Source organism: Pinus tabuliformis, chromosome Q, assembly GCF_031772625.1.
Source record: "Pinus tabuliformis cultivar Carrire ecotype Pingquan chromosome Q, CPIR1, whole genome shotgun sequence".
NCBI lineage: Eukaryota > Viridiplantae > Streptophyta > Pinopsida > Pinales > Pinaceae > Pinus > Pinus tabuliformis.
The window spans coordinates 597738668-597745876 of NC_142296.1; the positions used below are offsets into that span (position 1 = coordinate 597738668).

General features: G+C 38.8%; 1 pseudogene across 1 annotated transcript; it reads left to right on the top strand.

Annotated features, from left to right (window-relative positions):
- The first annotated feature begins 500 nt into the window (after window positions 1-500).
- On the top strand, window positions 501-5143 carry LOC149220871 (EIN3-binding F-box protein 2 pseudogene; annotated as a pseudogene). Its single transcript, XR_016249321.1, has 2 exons — window positions 501-1002; window positions 2392-5143. The product of XR_016249321.1 is annotated as an EIN3-binding F-box protein 2 pseudogene (transcript).
- The last annotated feature ends 2066 nt before the right edge of the window (window positions 5144-7209 follow it).

The following is a 7209-nucleotide window of genomic DNA, read 5'->3' on the forward strand; positions in this document are numbered from 1 at the left end:
GCATGACTTACCTACTCCTCACCAACGTCAACATTCTGATCTCAATATGTTTGGCTAATTCAGTGAACACACTTTTAGAGGAATGACAATCACACGAAGGATTTGGTTAACCAAGCGGACAAACTGCACCAAAAAGATGCATGGTTCACGACCTAATCAGCCACCAAATTAAGGACACAGTACGCAGCAATGAACCGGATCTCAACAAAGTCGTACTTTTGTCAAAGGTGATGACAAATTTTGGAAGCTGAACTAGCAGAGAAAGAGCTGGCCTTCGGAAGAAAGCACTTAACCAAACCACAATTCACGGTCAAATTCCAGGAAGTGGCGGAATTTGATATGAATATTATTTTAGCAAGTTGCAAGTGGGACAAAACCATTGCATCCCGACATGAAACAATAAAACATTCAATGTAAGATGTGACCCAAAGTCTTGTGAAGTTAACAGTGATTTTTCCCATCACGATACAACCAACTTGCATTTAACAACCATATAATTTCTGAGTGGGAGTGTGGACAGGGGGGAGGAACCTTAGTCCCCTCCGTCCCCCCTCCCCCACCAATAAAACCAGCCAGGACAAGAAAAACGGGGAACGGGTGTTTCGCGGGACGGCGGTTTCTGACAGATACAGTGAACTCTGAAGTGTGCCAAACAGCCTTAATGACACAATTGGCTGGTTCCAGAAAACCACCAGCGGTTACGGCATGAATGTGTACCGGTGAATGAATCTCTGCACATACATACACACGCAACAGTGCGACCCACGGGGTCGTTTTATTTCCAGTTACTTCCACTGTAATTTTTCGTGCATGGATTGGGCAATCCGGTAGCGCAGAGGATTTGATAAGGGAGTTTTTATGAAGAAGGGTAGCGAAGGAGAACAAATATTTTGGCTGTGGATCAGGTGGTTGTTCTGTGTGAGCTCTTTAATAGGATTGTTTCGGGATTTTGTTGGGGTCAGCGACGGTTTGGATATATGCCAACTCTTCTCAAGCGTGCCGGTGAGTTTCTTAATTCTGATTTGCTCTTCTCGATTGTATTTTGCGCTACTTCTCTTGGCCTGCCTGAGATCTTTGCAGGTTTTGGGGACATGGGTTTTCGCTTTTGTTGTGCACGATTAGGGTTTGGAACCCAGATGCCAAACTCTAATGAAGAATTTCCTTGGTTATGGATAACCAAGGTGAAGCTTATGGGCTTACGGTGTGAAAAATACTCGTATGGATCAGGGATTTATTATATTGGGTACCTAGTTCAGACCCTTGGCGTTTGACATGGTATAGATTAGGGTGCTAGACTCTCTGTACTTGGAAGTCCAGTCGATGAACGCAGTTACAGGTTGAGGTATTTGGGTTCCTTGAGTCGTGTACATCCTGTTAAGTTCCATGTATTGCCTGTATTATGAGTCCATATAAGATTTCTGCATTGTAACCCAATTGTGGGCTATCCACTCCTTATTCTATGTTTGTTTTGGCCAATCTGACTTTATTTTTTAATCAAATTCCTTGTTCCTTATGCCCAAGTCAGGCGATTCCGAATTTATACCTTCTGTGTTGCTCTGTTCCTACAAGGTATTATATTGAAATCCTTAATGGCTCCACTTCAGACAATTATCCGCCCTATATTTTTTCGTGTTGGTACACTGACTTTACAAGTTGTATTGATAAAAAACCCCATCTCAAAGCTCTGGATTTTTATTTCATAAGCAAAGGTTTGTTTCATCCTTGGATTTCACTTTTTCCCATTCTCGCGGGCACTGATTCAGGGTTACGGACCTTGAGAGCCCGAGAACTGATAAATTTTATGATATTTTTGTTTCGTAAAATCATTCTTTTGCATAAATTCGCGCATTTGGGTACTCCGCATATTCAGATAATTATATAACAGTTATGCACGACCCAAATAACTGTGGAGGTTGCCTTGATAGAAGTTTTTCTCTTTCGGTTTTGTTCCAGTGGAATCAAGGTTCTCGGTTCTTTTTCCCTTTTAAAATAGCAGATCGAGGGCTCTACAATTGAGGCACTGTCTGCTATTTCTATTAACAAGTTGATGTAATGCTGTGAACCATTTAGCCATGCCTTTTATGCTTCAATGATTTTCCTGACCTTTATTGGGCATATAGTTGTACAAGCTGACTATTTCATTGTATGCAATGTACAACGTCAAAACAACATGGGGTTAGGGTAGGGGTAGCGGCTTTGATATATTGCCTCGAGATGTTTTTATGTCATCCATGTTGTTGATTAGAGAAATGGAACAATGCCTCTTTATCTATGCTCTTAGCATGTTATTTGGCAGTTTCCTTTTTAGTTTTATCTGTTTGTTTCTTAAAATGATGCTGGACTTTTCTTTTGCTGCATCTGGAGATTTAAACTGAGTTTTCTAAATATCAGGTGATGAAGACTACTATCTTTGACGCCAGAAGGGTTCTCGTAAAGTGGATCGTAGTGCTTTCCTACCTGCTGCACCTTGTATTGGGGCAGTATGCTCTCGTAAAAAGGCTCGAGTGGATGCCTCTCAATCACTGGGTGAACAAATCCTTAACAAAAACTCAAAGGATCTTTTCGGTATTCTTCCAGATGAATGCCTTTTTGAGATTTTTAGATGCCTTCCCGGGCCTCGTGAACGTAGCTTCTGTGCTGGTGTCTCGAAACGTTGGCTTACACTTCAGAGCAGCATGCATAGGGGTGAATTTAAAAATACATCCAAATCCTTTTCAAAAGTTTCTGGAGAAAGTACCCATGGCCCTTCAAATAACGCAGCACAACTTACAGAAGCTGTAGAGTTAGGCCAGGATAGTTATGAAGACCTCCGTGATGAAGACTTTAGTGAAGCTGCAGGTGAAGAGGCAAATGTGATGGATATTGATGTTGGGAGCAAAAGGACTGCTGAAAGGGGGATGTCTAAGAAGCAGCCACGATGGGTGACCGGGAATCTCACTAGATGCTTAGAAGGGAAGAAAGCTACTGATATTAGGCTTGCTGCAATTGCTGTCTGTGCAGGTGGCCATGGAGGCTTGGGCAAACTTCTGGTTCGTGGTTCCATCCTGTGTCGAGGGATTACCAATATAGGCCTCTGTGCTATTGGCCTTGGCTGCCCAGCTCTGAGAGTTTTGAGTCTTTGGAACTGCCCATCAGTTGGTGATGCAGGGCTAGCTGCAATAGCGAAGGGCTGTAAGTTATTGGAGAAACTTGATTTGTGCAAGTGCCCATGGATAGGAGACAAAGGTTTGGAATCTGTTGCTGTGAACTGTCCAAACTTATTGACCCTTAATCTAGAATCATGCCCCCAGGTGGGAAATAAGTCCCTAAAAGAAATTGGACAGAACTGTGTCCAACTTCAATCATTGAGTATCAATGACTGCTTCCTTGTCAGTGATGAAGGGGTTATTACAATTCTGTCCAATACCAAAACGTTGATGAAGTTAAAGCTGCAGGCTTTAAGATTGACTAATATTACTCTTGCTGCAGTTGGGCATTATGGTAAATTTTTAACTGATCTGTCGCTTGAGAACCTATTTAATGTCACAGAGAAGGGCTTCTTGAGTATGGGGAATACAATGGGTTTGCAGAAGCTGAAGCATCTTTCAGTTACTGCTTGTCGAGGATTGACAGATGTGAGTATTGAGGTAGTTGGACAAAGTTGCATAAGTTTGAAGCAAGTATATATTCGAAAGTGTGAGTCATTGACTGATGATGGCTTGAGAGCATTTACACATGTTGCCATATCACTTGAAAATTTTCAAATAGAGGAGTGCAAGTTGATATCTTGCTGTGGTCTCATAGATGTGCTTTCTAATTGCAGTGGAAAGTTAAAAGTGTTGTCATTGATTAAATGTGAGGGAATTAAGGAATCTTCATTGGTCACAACATCAATACCAGTCTGTGAATCATTGAAATCTCTCAATATTCGGTACTGTCCAGGTTTTGGAAATGGATGCCTGGCCATGTTAGGGAGAGCTTTCCCTCAACTGCAGCAACTTGATCTTAGTGGGCTGTCAGGAATATCTGATGATGGTCTTCTTGCTCTCTTGGAGAACAGTAAAACAAGTTTGGTGAAAGTCAACTTGAGTGGGTGTGTACAAGTTACAGATTGGGCTATATTTGGTATAGCCAACCTATGTGGAGAAAACCTTCAGACATTAATTCTAGATGGTTGTAGAAAGGTGACAGATCGAAGTCTGAAGATTATTGCTGACCTTTGTCCAGCTTTACAGGACTTAGATTTGGCAAAGTGTGGGATTACAGATAATGGCATTGTCTCTTTATTATCTGCAAGACAACAGGCTATACAGATTCTTTCTTTATCAGGTTGTATGCAAATAACGGATAAATGCTTGCCTTTTATAGAAAAGATGGGTGAAACATTGCTTGGTTTGAACTTGCAGCACTGCAGTGGATTGAGTCAGAGGGCACTTGATTCAGTCGGGGCACATTTATGGCGGTGTGATCTACTTGTCTCTTAGAAAACACTTGGGAATATGAGATACAACAAATGCTACAGTTTGACTCAGGAATTTTTCTTCAAATATTGTAGGATTTATAAGTATTGACATGAAATCTTAAAGTTATTTTGATTCAGATAGGACATTGGAACCAATGCATCGAGGACGATTTCCTGGTTCTCATGGAAGTTTACAGGAACAAGTCAACAATTTCCAGATGGTTTGCTCCATCTGGGATTTTTGGGCCCATAGCAGTGTAACATGGGCTTTAGTATTTAAATTACTCATTCCTCAAGGGTTGGAACTAGGCTTTTTTTGCAGGTGTCCTCTTTGATGACCCTGTTTATAGTCCCTGGTGGTCACATCCCCAGTTAAAGCACTCAAGAGAACTGTCAAACTCTGGTGCATGGTGGCTAGGTTCTTCTTGCATGTTTTTTCACTTTCTGGTTTTTTTAGAGGTCCTGGTTTGCTTTGCTGGACGTTTATCCAGTGTTTTACCCAGACTTCATTAGCCATGCTGTGTGTTTAGGCTTAGTTGCTTACTTTGTAATCACAATTCACAGCTTCTGTAGTGATTAGGTTTTGGCTATGGCAGTGATACTTGTCTCTGTGCCATTTCAACTCTGGAAGTTGTTTTTCCAAGCCTTCTGAGCTACAGACTGGGAATTCAGTTCAATAGAATGTATCCATGTTATAATTTATCCTTTGTTGGGGTTTCTATTCTATGGATATTATTGCCCCTTTCTATGAGTTTCTTCTTAAAATATCCCTCTTAAAAATTTCAGAGTTCTGCTTATTGCCTTGGCAATGCTTATGAAGATTGATTGTTGTTCTCATGGAATGGAAATATTTACAACTAATTCTTGTCTACTTACAACAAAAGGATCAGCATCATTTGAATGACCTGATGATATTTGTTAATCTCTAATTTCTAGTGTTGGATGCGTCAATTTTGAAGCAAAGGGTTTTTCCATGGAAAATGATCCAGTTCATGATTATGCTGTAGATCTTGAAAAAATAGTGTAACTTTATAAGAATTATTGAATTAAAAAGTAGGTATATTAGCAATTCGATACATTTGTAATCATGTCAAGATTCTGTAGTTTATGTTGATCAGGTACTTCTGTAATTAATTCTTCAGATCACTAATAAAAAGGATTAACTGCATTCTTATTAATACTGATGTTGTGGTATCGGTTATATATATATATATATATATATATATATATAAACAAGGGATTATGATCCTGGAAATATATATATACATAAGGGACTGAAAATATATATACACAAGGGATTATGATCTTGGAAATATTTTCAGTTTAGTAAAATATTCATTTGCAACAATGCGCTTGCAATTTTTATAAAAGTGAAAAACCTTTCAAGGTTGAACTGAACCATCATTTCTGATCTGGTGAAAATTCACTTCTGTTCATGTGCACTCGAAATATGTGCAACTAACTCTTCTTGTTCGTGTGCGCTAGAAATATTACAGCTAATTTTTGTGTGCTAGTTGAGAAAAATATCACGTTAATTTGAATGGCGTCACGATATTGCATTTTTTCATCCCCAAGTTCCAGCGTTGAGTGTGAAATTTGAAGCAACAGCTTCAGGATTTGCTGCAGAGCTCCTTGAAAAAATGTTGTGTAACTAACTCTACAAGAATTAGTGAGAACTGGAAAATAGGGATATTGAGGTTTCACTACATTGGTAACCATGCCCAGATTTTGTAGTTCAGGGTTTTGCACTGACAAATTATTTCTAATATTCTACGGACAAATGCTTATGAAGATTAACTGTTGTTTTTGTCGACTGGAAGTATTTACAAGTAATTCTTTTATACTTACCTTGACAATGATTACACCATCATTTGAATCCCCTCATGATATGTTTTTTTATTCCCAAGTTCAATTGTTGGATGTGTCAAATATGAAGCAAAAGGCCTTTCAATGGAAAATGATTTAGTTCAGGGTTATGTTGCAGAGCTCCTTAAAAAAACACTGCTTTAGAATTATCCCAGAAAAAAAATTGGAAATTGAAAAATAGGGATATCGGCCAGAGAGAACATTGGTAGTTCATGTTCGTTGTGTATCTAATATAATTATTTCTTTCAGATCACTAATAAAAAGGATCAGCTGAATTTTTATTAATCATGAAGCCTTGGGATTGGTTTTGCTATCTCACAAGAATTATTGAATTAATTTGAAGGTATTTTGTTGATTCACCACATTGTCAATGATATCAAGACTCTCTAGTTGATGTTGGCTGGGTAGCTAGTATGCTAATTCATCTAGATTAATTAAACTAGTTTAAGCTGTGTTCTTATTTAATCCAGATGGTTTTGCAATCCTAGAGTTATATATATATATATATACTCCCAGGTTACATTAAAAGATTATCAGATCACTCCTACAAAATCAATAGTTTCTTTAAATCAAGCGTTTCAGAAGATCCATCCCAATCCCAAGTCTTCCATTCATATTTAGGATGAAAGGAGTTTAGAGTGGGTTCTAGAAGGATTGAGCATGGTTGATGTGACTTGCAATAATCCATGGAATAACTTGATTGTTCATGTTGTGATAATTCTGCAATTTGACATCCTTCAATGTGTGTTATATATAATTCTGCAATTTCGCATCCTTCAGTGTGTCACTAATTCTGCAATTTGACATCCTTCAGTGTGTGTTATATATAGGATTATCAATGAAGGAATAGTAGCTCAAATCTTATTTACGTCTGTCTGCCTTAAAGAACTCATCAATACTTT